Source organism: Crotalus tigris, unplaced genomic scaffold (genome assembly GCF_016545835.1).
Source record: "Crotalus tigris isolate CLP2741 ecotype Arizona unplaced genomic scaffold, ASM1654583v1 scf7180000024313.351630, whole genome shotgun sequence".
In the NCBI taxonomy this organism is placed as follows: Eukaryota; Metazoa; Chordata; class Lepidosauria; order Squamata; family Viperidae; genus Crotalus; species Crotalus tigris.
Genome location: NW_024100485.1, coordinates 266,345 through 281,473, shown reverse-complemented (window position 1 = coordinate 281,473; position 15,129 = coordinate 266,345). Strand labels below are relative to the sequence as shown.

The 15,129-nt window shown below is 41.7% G+C and overlaps 1 protein-coding gene across 1 annotated transcript in view; it reads right to left on the bottom strand.

Annotated features, from left to right (window-relative positions):
- The window catches only part of LOC120299793 (proline-rich transmembrane protein 3-like), a 32,426-nt gene extending 25,813 nt beyond the window's left edge, over positions 1 to 6,613 (bottom strand). Inside the window, exon 1 of the mRNA XM_039324995.1 lies at positions 6,535 to 6,613. The gene's annotated coding sequence lies outside the window, so the exon portion shown is untranslated. The remainder of the gene's footprint in view (positions 1 to 6,534) is intronic.
- Positions 6,614 to 15,129: the final 8,516 nt, after the last annotated feature.

Below are 15,129 nucleotides of genomic sequence, written 5' to 3'. Positions count from 1 at the left end.
TTTCTTTCTTTTCTTTTTCTGTTCTGTGCTTTTAATTGTTCTTTCTATTAGTCCTGTTGAAGTTCCACTCTCATAACCTCCAAGCCCACATAACCAACATGAACATCCAGGTCATGTGGAGGACACCAAGTTCAAATTAATGTAGAACAGTGTTTTTCAACCTCAGCAACTTTAAGATGTGTGGCCTTCAATTCCCAGAACTTCCCCAGGCAAAAATTCTGGGAGTTGAAGTCCACACATCTTAAAGTTGCTGAGATTAAGAAGCCCTGCTTTAGATAGAAGACTTGGAAGAAAAAACAAGCTGGATGAATGAGATGTTAAAAATGCTTGTGGAATGCTGCAGCCAGTTTTAGTCACCATATTATAAAAAGATGTTGAGACTCTGGAAAAAGTACAGAGAAGAGTAACAAAGGTCATTAGGGAACTGGAGGCTAAAACATATAAAGAACAATTGCTGGAACTGGATATGTTTAGTTTAATGAAGAGATGAACTAGGGATGACATGATAGCAGTGTTCTAATATCTCAGGGGCTGCCACAAAGAAGAGGGAGTCAAACTATTTTCCAAAGTGCCTGAAGGAAGGACAAGAAGCAACGGGTGGAAACTAATCAAAGAGAGAAGCAACCTAGAACTAAGGAGAAATTTCCTGACAGTTAGAACAATTAATCAGTGGAACAACCTGCCTCCAGAAGCTGTGAATGCTCCAACACTGGAAGTTTTTAAGGAGAGACTGGACAGCCATTTGTCTGAAATGGTCTAGGGTTTCCTGCCTGAGCAGGGGGTTGTACTAGATGACCTCCAAGGTCCCTCTGTTGTTGTGTACTCTTATCTGTGATAATGTATCAGCTAACAGCTTTTGGCAGCTAAGAATCTGTAGGATTCCAGGTAAGAAGATTATTTTACAAACAACATTTGAACATCGTTGGGATGATGAACTATTGGATATGATGCTGAAATTAATTATCAATTTCCAATACACAAGAAATTGAAGTAGAATTCAGTCAACATTAGGTTTATCTTTAGCCTGGATATATTACACTTGATTGGATCCTGGCGTCTAACAGTGCATTGTAATGGACGTGTTTGAATGCCATTGTGCTGAGGAATTCTTGTGGAAAAGTGATTGCATCTTTTGAGTGGCTTAAAGTGTATAATGGGTGCATTCCTCCAGTTCATTTTTTAAGTCATCATTTGGCATCATTACACATTTATGAGTGTTGTGGAAAAAACCTTTTATACGGGATTATAGAAATAATGTAGACAAATGTTTAGCTTAGAAAAGGAGTTTGGCAATTTTTTTTATTCATATCTGTACTAAAGAAAGTCAAAAATCGTTCTTTTTCTATCGTTCTTTCTTTTACTTTTCTTTTTGCCCCTTTTTCTTTCTTGATGTTTTTTTCAAAATCTTTTTTTTCTTGTCTATTTTTTTAAACTTGTGTTTTTGAAAATCAATAAAGTTATATCAAAAAAACTCCCTGTTGTGACAGTTTTGTTAAGGAAAAAAAATCAGATATGGAAATATTTTTTTCCTAATCTTTTATTGCTTTTAAAACAATAATGGAAAAAAGGAACAAAAGACAAGATAACATACATTATAAAATTACATAAAAGTGCTTTAAAAAGTGAAAAAAAAACAACAGGAAAAAATAAAGTATGTTGTTACGACAATAAAGTTGCAATCATAAATAATTATCCAATACAAACATTGTTTAAGTATGTGTGGGTATACTTAAATAAAGTATATACAGCAGTATATATAGAATTTCTAATATAGGACTTTCAGGATTTTAACCTAGTATACTTTGCTGGGAGAAATATCAACAACCTAAGATATGCAGATGATACCACTCTAATGGCAGAAAGTGAAGAGGAACTAAAGAGCCTCTTGATGCGGGTGAAGAAGGAAAGTGCAAAAGTTGGCTTGAAACTCAACATTAAGTAAACCAAGATCATGGCATCCGGCCCTCTCAGTTCCTGGCAAATAGATGGGGAAGAAATGGAGGTAGTGACAGATTTTATCTTCCTGGGCTCCAAGATCACCATAGATGGGGACTGCAGCGAAGAAATTAAAAGACGCTTGCTCCTGGGGAGGAAAGCTATGGCAAATCTAGACAGCATACTAAAAAGCAAAGACATCACCCTGCCAACAAAAGTGCATATAGTCAAGGCCATGGTTTTCCCAGTTGCAATGTATGGATGTGAAAGTTGGACCATAAGAAAGGCTGAGCACAAAAGAATTGAGGCCTTTGAACTCTGGTGCTGGAGAAGACTCCCGCGAGTCCCCTGGACTGCAAGCCGTTCAAACCGGTCAGTCCTAGAAGAGATCAACCCCGACTGCTCTTTAGAAGGCCAGATCCTGAAGCTGAAACTCAAGTACTTTGGCCACCTAATGAGAAGAAAGGACTTACTGGAGAAGAGCCTGATGCTGGGAAAGATTGAGGGCAATAGAAGAAGGGGACAACATAGAATGAGGTGGCTGGATGGAGTCACTGAAGCAGTAGGCGTGAGCTTAAATGGACTCCAGAAGATGGTAGAGGACAGGAAGGTCTGGAGGAACATTGTCCATGGGGTCGTGGTGGGTCGGACACGACTTCGCGACTAATAACAACAACAACTTTGTATAAAGGAGTCCCATATTTCCTTACATTTATCCATACAGTATATAGACTATATCTACAGGTAGTCCTCAATTTACAACCATTCATTTACTGACCGCTCAAAGTTACAACAACACCCAAAAAAGTGTGTTATGACCATTTTTCATACAATCCTTCCAGCATCCCCCATGGTCACATGATCAAAATTCAGACGCTTGCCGGCTGACCCACATTTATGATGGTTAGTGCGTTCCCGGGGTTATGTGATCACTTCTTGGGACCTTCTGACAAGCAAAGTCAATAGGGAAGCCAGGTTCCCTTGACAACCGTGTTATTAACTGAACAACTGCAGTGATTCATTTAACAACTGCGGCAAGAAGCTGTCTTGCTTAGCAACAGAAATCTTGAGTTCAATTGTGGCTATAAATTGAGGACTACCCATATAGGCAAGCTGCTCATAGGTAGCAAATGGTAAGCAGGTCTTCAATCCATTCAGTAACGGATAGCCGTGCATTTATTTTTCAAATGCTGCAGTATGAAGTCAGAGATGAAAGTATAACTGAGGTTATATATGATAAAAAAGGCAACAAACAATCCATTTGTGCAGAAATGTGTATATGTATATATACCTAATGGAATAGAGAGCTCTGTTACTCTGTGCACATGCAGAAGTGGAAATAAGCAACTAAACCTAACATAGTCAAATGGATGGACAGGAGTAGATTTAGCAGATGGTAAAGTATTTAGGCAACTTGCAGTTCTAGGTCAGAGTAAGAAAAATACCCAGGCTGTTGGTTCATTTATCCTTCAAAAGCCATCGCAGTTAGAACAAATCCTCTTCACTGGCAAAGTTGGCAATACCGACAAAACAACCATCATTCGCAATGTTCACTTGCTAATCATAGAGTGTCATCTGTTGGAGTCAGCATCCCTCTCTACCAAATTGTTTTCTTCATGATGCAGAATAAAGGCAGGATCTCCTAGTGTCCTTCTTTCCATCTCTATTCCGCTGGGGTGAGAATGTACCAGTAGTCCTCACTTAACAACACCAATTGGGACCTGAATTTCTATCACTAAGTGAATGGTTGTCAAAGGCATGTGAATGCACCATTGTGTGGCAGAAATTCTGGCATTTTTGGTTGCCATTAAGTGAATCCCACACCCTGGCTAAGAGAGGTCGTCCAGTGGTGGGATTCAGCCAGTTCGCACCACTTCGGCAGAACCGGTAGCTAATTTTTTGTTGCCCAGGCCCAGAATGGACTTCCGGAAGTGGCATCCACACAGAGAACTGGTTGTTCACATATCTGAATCCCACCACTGAGGATGCCCCATGGTCAACCATTGGGAACCACCTGCCAGCTTCCCCTTTGTTTGTAGGAAGCTGGCAAAGGAGGTCACAAATGGTGATCACAATGCCATAATGGTGAGCCATGTGCCAAGTGTCCAGAGAACAATCACGGGACCATGGGGAATACTGCAACAGCAACGAGGACCAGCTGCAAGTACCACCTGTCCGTTTGAACAGGGCCGAACAAGTGGTTGTTAAACCAAGGACCACCTGCGCATAAAAAGAGTGAAAACTAAAATAACCTCCCTCAGGCACTGTCCGTGCTAATTTACCACAATATTGAATAACAGGGGATATCTGGCTTCTGCAAAGCCTCTCGGTATCGTCTCTCTCGCAGCCCAGGGATTGGCTGCCAATGCTGGGAAACCTGGCAGGAGAAAGCACAGCAAAAGCTCTTTATCTGCCAGAACTGAGACATGGAGGATCCACAGGAACCAGCTGAATCCCCTTCCCGGCCTCTCCGTATGCCGGCTGTGGCAGGAGGGAGGCGGGATGAGCTGACTCACAGGGAACGAGAGCAGCAGAGGAAGGCAGCCTCTCAGCCTGCCTGTCAGCTGTTCAGTCAGGCTATTTTATTTCGGGAGATTACAAAGCCTGTGATTTAGCCTAATTATCAGGAGAGTTATGGGAGGGGGTGTTGTGGTGATGCAGTGGGAGCCTCTCCCTCCCCTCTTGTCATCTGTCAGGCTGATCTCTCTGTTGAAGGGAGGGATTGGATCAGAGGCCTGCTGGGTAAGGCGGCAGAGGCTGGCTGGAAGGATGATTGGAAGTACAAATTAGGCAAAACCTGGCTCAAAAACAGTAACTGTGAGAGGGACCTTGGAATCCTAGTGGACGACAGCGGCAGTAGCCAAAAAAGCTAATACAATCCTTGGTTGTATAAACAGAGGCACGGAATCAAAAATCACGTGAGGTATTAGTAGCGCTTTATAAAACCCTAGTAAGACCACACCTGGAATACTGCATCCAGTTTTGGTCAATTGGGTTTGGCCAGTCTAGAGAAAAGAAGGACTAGGCACGACAGGACAGCGGTATTCCAGTATTTGTAGGGCTGAACCAAACAAGAAGGGGTCAACTTATATTTCAAAGCACCATGAAGCAAGACAAGAAACAACAGATGGAAACTAATTAAAGAGAGAAGCATTCTGGAATTAAGGAGAAACGTCCTAACAGTGAGGACAATTAAATAAGAACAATAACAATAACAACGATGACGACGATGACGACGACGATGATGATAAAGTTGGATGGGACCTTAGAGGTCTTCTAGTCCATCCTCCTGCTCAGGCAGGAAACCCTAGACCATTTCAGACAAATGGCTGTCCAATCTCTTCTTAAAAACTTCCAGTGTTAGAGCATTCACAGCTTCTGGAGGCAGGTTATTCCACTGGTTAATTGTTCTACTGTCAGAAAATTTCTCCTTGGTTCTAGGTTGCTTCTGTCTTTGATTAGTTTTCATCCATTGCTTCTTGTCCTGTCTTCAGGTGCTCAGTGGAACAACTTCCCTTCAGACATTGTGGGTGCTTCATCACTGAAGGTTTTTAAGAAGAGAATGGACAGCCACATGTCTGAAATGGTATAGGACCGTGGTGGTGAACCTATGGCACACGTGCCAGAGGCAGCATTCAGAGCCCTCTCTGTGGGCACCCGTGCCGTCACCCCAGTCCTAGGCCTTCATGCTGGGTTTTATAAAACCTTTTTGCTTTAGGACTCCGCCGCCGTGTGCAAAAAAAAAAAAAGGTTCAATCAATCAATCAATTTCAACTTCTCGTGGGGAAAAAAAGATCTCGCAAAGTTGGAATTGATTGAACATTTTCGTCCCACCCAGTCTGCCGTTACCACCACAGCTATGCCAACCCAATGGGCCACATCCACCCAATGGGCCACGCTGGCTGAGGAATTCTGGGAGTTGAAGTCCACAAGTCATAAAAGGGCCAAGTTTGAAGAACCCTGGCATAGGGCCTCCTGTTTGAGCAGGGGATTAGAGTAGAAAGCCTCCAAGGTCTCCCCCAGCTCTGTTATTCTGTATTTGAAAGGTGTTTAATCTATGGATCTGCGCGGGGGAAAGGTGGAAAGCCAGGCTAAAGTAATTCTGACTAGAGCAGGGGTCTTCAAACTTGGCCCTTTTAGGACTTGTGGACTTCAACTCCCAGAATTCCTCAGCCAGCTTGCCTGGCTGAGGAATTCTGGGAGTTGAAGTCCACAAGTCCTAAAAGGGCCAAGTTTGAAGACCCCTGGACTAGAGAGAGAGAGATTGACAGAGTAACAAGGCCCAGAAACCAAAGAAGCCTTTCCCCCAAAAAATTTCTGGCTCTCAAATTAGGAATATCATTTTTTAAAAAAAGAAACCCCTGACTGGCCATCAAGTGCCCCTGGCTGGAAAGTCTTCTCAAACGAAAAGGAGGATCATAAAAAGGCAATCAGGCAAGCAGAAACACAAAGCCAATTTATGGTGAGGCTGCACTGACTCACTGCTTCTCATCCTTGTGATCCAGGCTGGAGGGCTACCTTCCCAGCCCCACACTGAAAGCTTTGTGTGAACAGTCCGAAAGTTGAAAGCAGAGGAACGCTCACCGTCCAGACATGCACCTGGCTGGCAGGTAAAGTGCTGGCAGCCAAATGATCCCAACTGGGCAGAGCGGCAAAGAGCTTTTGGGCCACTTGGTCCTGCGTGAGTGCAGGTTGTCGTTGAAATTGCTCTCGGTGACAGCCCGCCTGGTGTGCCAAATTCTCTACTCTCCCATGCTCCACCTCATCCTGACTCATGCAACAAACACTGATTTGCCTGTGAACTTTGTGTTGTATCTGGAGGAACTCCCTTCCCTTTGAAATTAGCCTGCATTTACAATTACACCTTTGCCTTCTGGATGTACAACTTTGCAACCATTAATTAACTGACTCCAGTCTGGGCAAGGAGGGGGAGGCAGGATACCAATAAATGAAAACAGCAAGGCTGCGGGTTCGTGAGTTAGCCGAGACGTAGCCTGCAGAAATGAACAAGGGGAGCATTTCAGATCTACAGATTAAAAACATTGCCCTGGCTTAAGAACACAGTCAAATTCAAATTAAACCACATTTGGCCACAGACTGGCACAGAGCAATTTACAGTAATGTAAAACGTAAGGAGATATAATGAAGAAAGGCAAGCTTGCATGTACAGAATTCAGACAGCATAATCAGGATTGCCACTTTAATAGGAGAATCACAATTATGAAAAAAAATCTTAGACCAACCAAACATAAGTAAGAATAAAAAATAAATAATGTACAGATATATTACTCTGCATAAGCATTCTAAACCATTTGCAAGACCAAAAATCAAAAACACCCCAATTTGAACAGAAAAACAGTGATTGTGAGAATCAGCGTCTCTTCCTGATGTTATACAGGCCGTCCGTGACTTACTATAATTTGTTTAGCAACCATCTAAAGTTGTAATGGAACTGAAAAAAGTGAACAATGACCAGTTTTCGCACTTATGACTAGTGCAGCAACCTCATGGTCATAAGATCAAGATTCAGGCTCTTGGCAACCAGCGTGTGTTTATAACAGCTGCAGGGTTCTGGGGTTATGTGATCATCATTTGCAAGCTTCCCAGCCAGCTTCCGAAAAGCAAAATCAATGAGGGAAAACTGGATTCTCTTAATGACTGCATGACTCACTTAACAACGGCACTGATCTGCTTAATAACTGTGGCAAAGCAGATTGCAAAACCTGACGCGACTCACTTAACAATCAGTTAGCAGTGGAAATTCTGGTCCCGAATGTGATCATAAGTCAAGGATTACCTGTATTGTCACCACACAGATATTTTTCCCCACATTATGCCTTAGAGCAGATGTCAAACTCACGACATCATATGACGTTGCACAACATATCGGGACAGTTTTGCCATTGCCGGCAATGAGGTGGGCGCGGCCCACGGGCTGGCAGTTTGACACCCCTGCCTTAGAATGAAGCTCTTGTCAGAATATGGAAAAGTTGTATAAAAAGACCTGGAGTGATCTGAGAAGCCTATTGCAATGGTGTGATGTAGGTACTTCATACCTAAGTGTAATATTGACAAGTATCAGTAACTAGCATGTGCTCATTTCTGTCTAACCCACCCATCCACACAGGAGCACAATAATCTGGGTAGAGGCTTTTGATCTGTCCCTCTGAGAGATTCTGAATGAAGGACACTTGCCCCTTGCAAAGAAAAAAGGTCCTCTGCATCACGAATTGAGCGAGTTATGAGGCGGCTGCAGGGAGAGCTTTATGCACTGGGTTTAGCTAGTCTAAAGAAAAAAAGAAATAGGGGAGACATGGTAGCAGTGTTCCAGTATCTGAGGCTGCCACAAGGCAGAGGGGGCCAGGTTGTTCACCAGAGCACCAGAGCGAAGGACAAGAAACAATGGTTGGAAACTGATCAAAGAGAGAAGCAATCGGGAATTAATGACAAAACTTCCTGACAGTGAGACAAGCTTACCCCCAGAAATTGTGGGTGCTCCCTCACTGGAGATTTTTAAGAAGAGACTAGACATTCACCTGTCTGAGATGGTATAGGTTCTCCTGCTTGAGCAGGGGGCTGGACTAGAAGACTTCCAAGGTCCCTTCCAGCTCTATTCTATTCTATTCTATTCTATTCTATTCTATTCTATTCTATTCTATTCTATTCTATTCTATTCTATTCTATTCTATTCTAAGCACTGAGCATCAAATGTATTGAGGTGCTCCATACTCGCTATATGTGGGGTAATAAGCAACCCATTGAAGACCAGGCTGTTTCCTTCCTATACTGATCTAAAAAACTTTGTTCTTTCTGGCAATTCCTGCATTGTGATGGGCATAATGCTAGCAAATGGTGCTGCCCTTATTTATTTTGTACAGGTGTGGCGTACAAAGACAAGGAGGGGTGGATTCCTCCAGCTTTGATTTCCTCCCTGTCCCTGAATATCAGCATTCAACAAACTTACCTATACAAGTTTCCTTAATACAGGGTGGAGACAAGTTTTGGCAAATGGGCAGGTCGGTGGGTTTAGCCAGCTGCCCAAACTCATGGGGCAAGTGTTCTTTTTGCAGGTGCAGTCAAAGAAGGAGCCCAGTTTGAGAAGATTGGGATCCCAATGGCTTGAAGTGAATTGGCCTTGGAGGATGTGATGAGGATTAAAGTCTCCCACAGGAGCTATGATGGCAATCCCATCCTCTGAGGTCATGTAAGTGTGGAGTCTTTGGTGCTCCCTGAATTTGGTTGTTTGCTTGCAGACGTTTCATAATCCAACTGGGTAAAATCATCAGAACTAGAAGAGAGTGTTTGCTCCCTGTTTATATACATAGCTTGCCTTGCCAGAGCTGGTGGGAATATAGTTTTCTCTTTGGTACAGGTAATCCTCGACTATGTATACAATTGAGCCCAAAATTTCAGTTGCTAAACAAGACAATTGTAAAGTGAATTTTGCCCCAATTTACGACCTTTATTGCCACAGTTGTTAAGTGAATCACTGCAGTTGGTAAATTAGTAACACAGTTGATAAGTGAATCTGGTTTCCCCATTGACTTTGCTTGTCAGAAGTTTGCAAAAGGTGATCACCTAACCCTGGGGTTATAAATATGAGTCAGTTGCCAAGCATCTGAAAATTGATCAGATAACCATAGGGATGTTGCAATGGTCATAAGTGTGAAAAATGGTCATAAGTCCTTTTTTTCATTGTCATTGTAACATCTAACAGTCACTAAATGAACTGTTGGAAGTTGAGAACTACCTGTAGTTCCTTCATTAAGGTATTGTTTCCTGCATCATTTGTCTGGTGTTATTCCCTGCTTATCTGATTGCTAGAGAGAATGTATTCTGGTCTTTTTGCTTTCTTTTTAGGTTTGTTGTTGTTGACTCTTTTAAATTCAGTGTAAATGTGGTTTTTATAGCTTGCCCTGCTAGCGTGAGTGGGGGTCTAGTTTTCTCCTTGGTATTTCCTTGATCAAGGTATTGTTTCAGCACACCCTCACCAACACTGGCAGGGAAAACTACTGTCAAGCAGCTGGTGCAACAAATATTGCTTCTCAGCTTGTCAACGAACTTGGGGGGAGAGGAGAAAGGTTTGGAATGTTGACTTCAAAGATTAAGAAGCCAGACCGTGATACTCAAGGACGTTACACCAGATGTCTGGCCAGACCTAGAGATGCTTTCTCATAACTATTTTTTTCTACTTGATTGGGCAACATGACCTGACCCAGAGAGAGGAGGGAGAATTCAATGTTTTTACTACGTGGGCTTGGAAGGGGCCTTGCCAGAGCTGGTTTTGCTTTCATTGGTGCTGAAGTGATGTACTCAATAAAGTTTTACATTTAGATACCGGATTGCTTCAAAGGTGTTTGCTTGATTGAGTTCGTCAATCGGAATCTTGACAATTACTGTACATAAACAGGGAGCAAGCACACACTCACCAACACTGATGATCTTACTTAGTCTGATAATAAAACATCTGCAAGCAAACAACCAAGACCAGAGAGCACCAAAGACTCCACATTTCAATCCTGAGCTACAGATATTTTCTTGTGTTGGTATCACTTAAGCGTGACGCACATCAGATTGTTCCACCATTTGTTAAATGCATAGGGGTGGGTATCTTGTTTTAAAACAATGCCAGAAAGCTTCCCTAGAGAAAAAGTATGGATGTGATGAACACAAGGTCGTCGAGACAAGGCTGAACAAAGAAATTACAGGCATGTTTGGTTGTGGTTTGATGGAACTGTATAATGGTTCTGCCGTAGGCCAGTAAATAAAAGTCACTTAGAGGCAGAAGCCCTGCTAGTTTTTCCACAATTTCCTGTCTACCACTTCTGTAACCATCATGGTATATTTAAGTCGTTTTTGTAGGGTGTGTTCCAAACACTTTAATATTTAGTGCTACTGCCAGGCATTAGGTTGGACTGAAAACTCCCTTTAGGCCTGTTCTTTCTTTTGAGGGGTGGCCACTGTTTTTGTACATGTGGCGTCTTGGTTCCCCAGAGACTTAAACCCTTGAAACCTTTTCTCGCATTGAGGCAAAGAATGATTAAAGTTTTGCCTTGTATATTTAACTGTTGTAAATTAGTTAAAATTCATGGGTGTGCAAATTCTGCATATCAGTTGTACAAGAAAGGCCTAGTAAGGGGTAGGCAACTTTGGCTCTTTTATGATTTGTGGACTTCAACTCCCAGAATTCCTGAGCCCGCATGGCTCAGCTTGGAAACCTCTCCCTTTCCCCTCAGCAGGGCTGGCTCAGGAATTCTGGGAGTTGAAGTCCACGAGTCATAAAAGAGCCAAGGTTGCCAGCCCCTGGCCTAGTAGGAGGCCTGGTGAAAAAGAAAAAGAGGGACAAAGTATCACCAGTTGGTTGTCTGCCTGCTATTTCAACTGAAGCTGTGCCTGTTGAATTGGGCATTGCTAGAAAAAAAAATTTATATGAAGCTACTGTGATCATCATATCATAATGATTTGGGCTTCTGTCAACGGAGAACGAATGCCTCCAAGAGGTGTTATGGATCACTTCCACCCTTCCTACCAGAGTTGATTGGAATTGGAGTAGAGCAAAAGTGGATGGAGAGAGATCCCTCATGCTTGTGTTTGAAAAAGGAAAGGGAAATAAGACAACTTCTCAGTAAAGGTGGCATTATTATTATTTTAACTCATTTTTATCTGAAACCTCCAAAAACCTCTGTGCCTTCATCTCTGCTTCCCAGGATGATGAAATGTGCAGGGTGCAGAGGCCTCCTGTAAATGGATGATACAAACCAACTGCACCAAGGCATAAGCAGGAGTGGTGGATGCATGAGCCAGCATCCATTTAGACACACATTGCAGTCTGTTGCACACAATGCACGATCTAAAAATATCTGCTCCTTGGGAACCATGGTGGGCTATCGGCTTTCTTCCTTGACAGTCCCATACAAGGCAATGTTTCTTTGTGTTAGCCTCAGACGAGTCAGCAACAACAGCCTGAGGTTTACCAGTCTCAACCTTTTCCTACAGGACCCCATCAACTAGTGTGGGTTCGTTTGGATTCATCATTCACTTTCATATAGAACATCATTTGTTTTGCTTTCTCCTTTCAATTTACAAACTTAACCGAACTGACTATTGTTAAGTCCTTCAGGTTGTATTTAAAATTTCTTTCAAAAAGAAGAATTGATGGAGGCCCACCCCTGAAACTTGTCAATCCAAAGGTTCCTAATTGCTGAAAAGTAGTTCATAAGTAGTTTCCAAAAGTGATTTAAAAGTGCGGTGGTTAGCGACGATGATGGCGGCTACATTGTAGCCGTCCTCCTGGGACGGCATTAGATCTGTGGAGCACAGCGGACATCAGCTGGCCCGTGGCTCGAAATCCCCTTCCCGGGCGAAGGGAAGGGGTAGAGAACTACACGAATAGAGGTAGAACCTCTTAACCCCTCCTGGAGTTTTTTTTGGGGGGGGTAGAAAGAGCGTTCCCTCGGAATTCGTGTTCTCTCCGCCTCCCAGCTGTTTTTGTTTCCTCGGAAACAAAGTGAAACGCCGCTACCATCTCCGCGCTTAAAGTGTTCTGGTGAGTGACTTTTAAAGCGGACAGAGCTGTTTAAAGGATTTTACTTGTAGTGTTTCATTTCTCTTTTAGTCTATGTTGATTTTTTTTTCTTTTGTCTTTGCTGGTGCGGAGAGTGAAAGTAAGATGGCAATTTGAAAGTGCCTTTGGTTTTTTTTGTGTTTTTTTTTCCGGAAAGAAAGCATTGATTTAAACGGAACGTAATGGACTATATAGTTCTTTTCTTTTAAGCTTTTCTTTTTTTTCTGAAAGTGCTCTGGTGGCTTTGAAGCTTTTTTTGCACTCTCCTTTGCTTTTTTTTTTCTTTCAAACTCTGAGGATTTTAGTACTTTTTTTTTCTTTTTAAGAAGGAAGAAAGAGAGAATAAGATTTTTTAAAAATGGCTTCAAAGAGTCAACCAGCTTCTACAGTTTCTAAGGTGGCTTCTTCTCCTGCAATTTTACCAGTACAACAATCTAAAGCTACACCATCAGTACAGCAACCTAAAGTTACACCTCCACCTTCTCCCCCTTTGCCAGTATTATCTGTACAAGACATGAAAGATATAATGGGAAATGCTGTATCCCAAATCAGAGAGGAAATGAAGGACCTTCTTGGACAGAATAAATCTGAAAGTAGAGAGGAAATGAAGGACCTTCTTGAACAGAATAAATCTGAAAGCAGAAAGGAAATGAAGGAGCTTTTATTGGAGAATAATACTATTTTGAGGCAAGATATAGTAACAGCTTTATCAAGATTGGCTTCTGTGGTCAAGAAGCTTGACTCCAGAGTGGAAGAGGTTGCAGATAAAGTAGATCTCTTGGAAGATAAATTTGAAGATATGGAAAAAAAGATGGAAATTTCACAAGATGATATTCTTATGTCTCAGTACAGGGAAATGGAATATGCCCTGAGAATCAGGGGTCTGAAAGAAGATATGAATCAAGATTTGATAGAGATGGTGGTTAATGATCTTGCTCTTGTTTTGAATAGGGATAAAGATGGATTACGTAGAGAAGTGGAAAAAATTTACAGAGTTAACTCTTGGGTTGCGAAGCAAAAGAATTTACCAAGAGATGTGGTGATTTATTTTGCCAAGAGATCTCTGCGTAATGAAATCATACAAGCCTTTTATAATAAGAGGTTCCAGATTGCTGCCCAAGATGTCATCATTCTAAAGGAAATCCCCTCTAAAATTTTAAGAAATAGAAAAGATTTTGCTTTTTTAGCTAATGAACTAAAAACAAGATTGATGCCATTCAGATGGGAGATTCCGATGGGTATTGTTTTGAGCCATGCGGGGACACGCTACAGACTTAATACGGTTACTAAAGCAAAAGAGTTTCATAATTCGGTCCTGGGAGCAGGCTCATCTTCACTCATGATTCAGAAAGTTTTGGATGGCAAAGAGGTGGAACAGCAGTCTGAAGGATTAGGTCTGATGGTTGCTGGAAAGTCACAGGTTGAATGGTGTCGACAAACAGAGATCAAAGAGCAAAGAATGACTCGTGCTGCACATAGACGCAAGGAAAAGGAACAACAAAAGAAAGAGGTCAAAGAATCTTCTCAATAAAGTGTCTCGTTGCCGGTGGGAGGAGCAAGACCCAAGAGCTCTGCAACACATTCTTCAATGGCAGACCTTCAGGTAGTCTTCTCCAGGCTTCTGGTTAAGGGAGATGGTAAAGTTCCTGACCTGGAATGTTAACGGCCTCAACTCCCCTCAGAAGAGAAAGAAAATCTTTCATTACTTAAAGCAACATAACAATGATATTATTTGTTTGCAGGAAACACATATTTTACCTAAAGATCAAAAATACTTAGTCAATGCTCGTTTGGAATCTCATTTTGTATCTTCTGCTCCTGGGAAAAAAGGGGGTGTAGTTATCTATGTTAAGCAAAACTTACCAGTCTGTTTGGTAGAATCAGATCCTCAAGGAAGATATGTTATGATTGAACTTGATTTATATGGTAAGAAAATACTTATAGTAGGATTGTACGCACCAAACCAACAACAGGAACAATTTTATAGACTGCTACATCAGAAACTAAGTTCGTTGGACTATAGATCTGTGATATTAATGGGAGATTGGAATGGTGTTTTAGATACACAAAGGGATAAAAAAGGATTTTCTACTTTTTTCAAACAGGCTAAATTACCCAAAGCTTTTTTTGATTTGAAAGAGGACTGGGAGCTGAGAGATTATTGGCGTGAACGTAATCAAGAGGAGAGAGACTTCACCTTCTTTTCAGATAGACATCAATCCTTCTCAAGAATTGACTTTTTCTTGATTACAACTGACTTATATTTCAGGGTAAAGAATGTAAAAAGTTTTCCTAGGTCGTTGACGGATCATAGTCCAGTTTGGATGGAGTTGGCTGATGAAAAAGAGGAGAGGAGATCGTGGAGGGTGAATGAGAACTTATTTAAACAAGAAAAGAATGTTCAAAAATTAAAGGAGCATTTAAAGGATTATTTTGCTTTAAATATGCATAAGGGAACTTCAATATCAATGGTATGGGATGCAGGTAAAGCTTTCATGTGTGGGATTTTGATAAAAATGAATAATGTTTATAGACAAAAGCAGATTCAGAAACGTAAGAAACTGGAAGATGAGATTAAATTAAAAGAAAAGTCTTTGATTTTAAATCCTACAGATGAAAAGGTTAAAGAA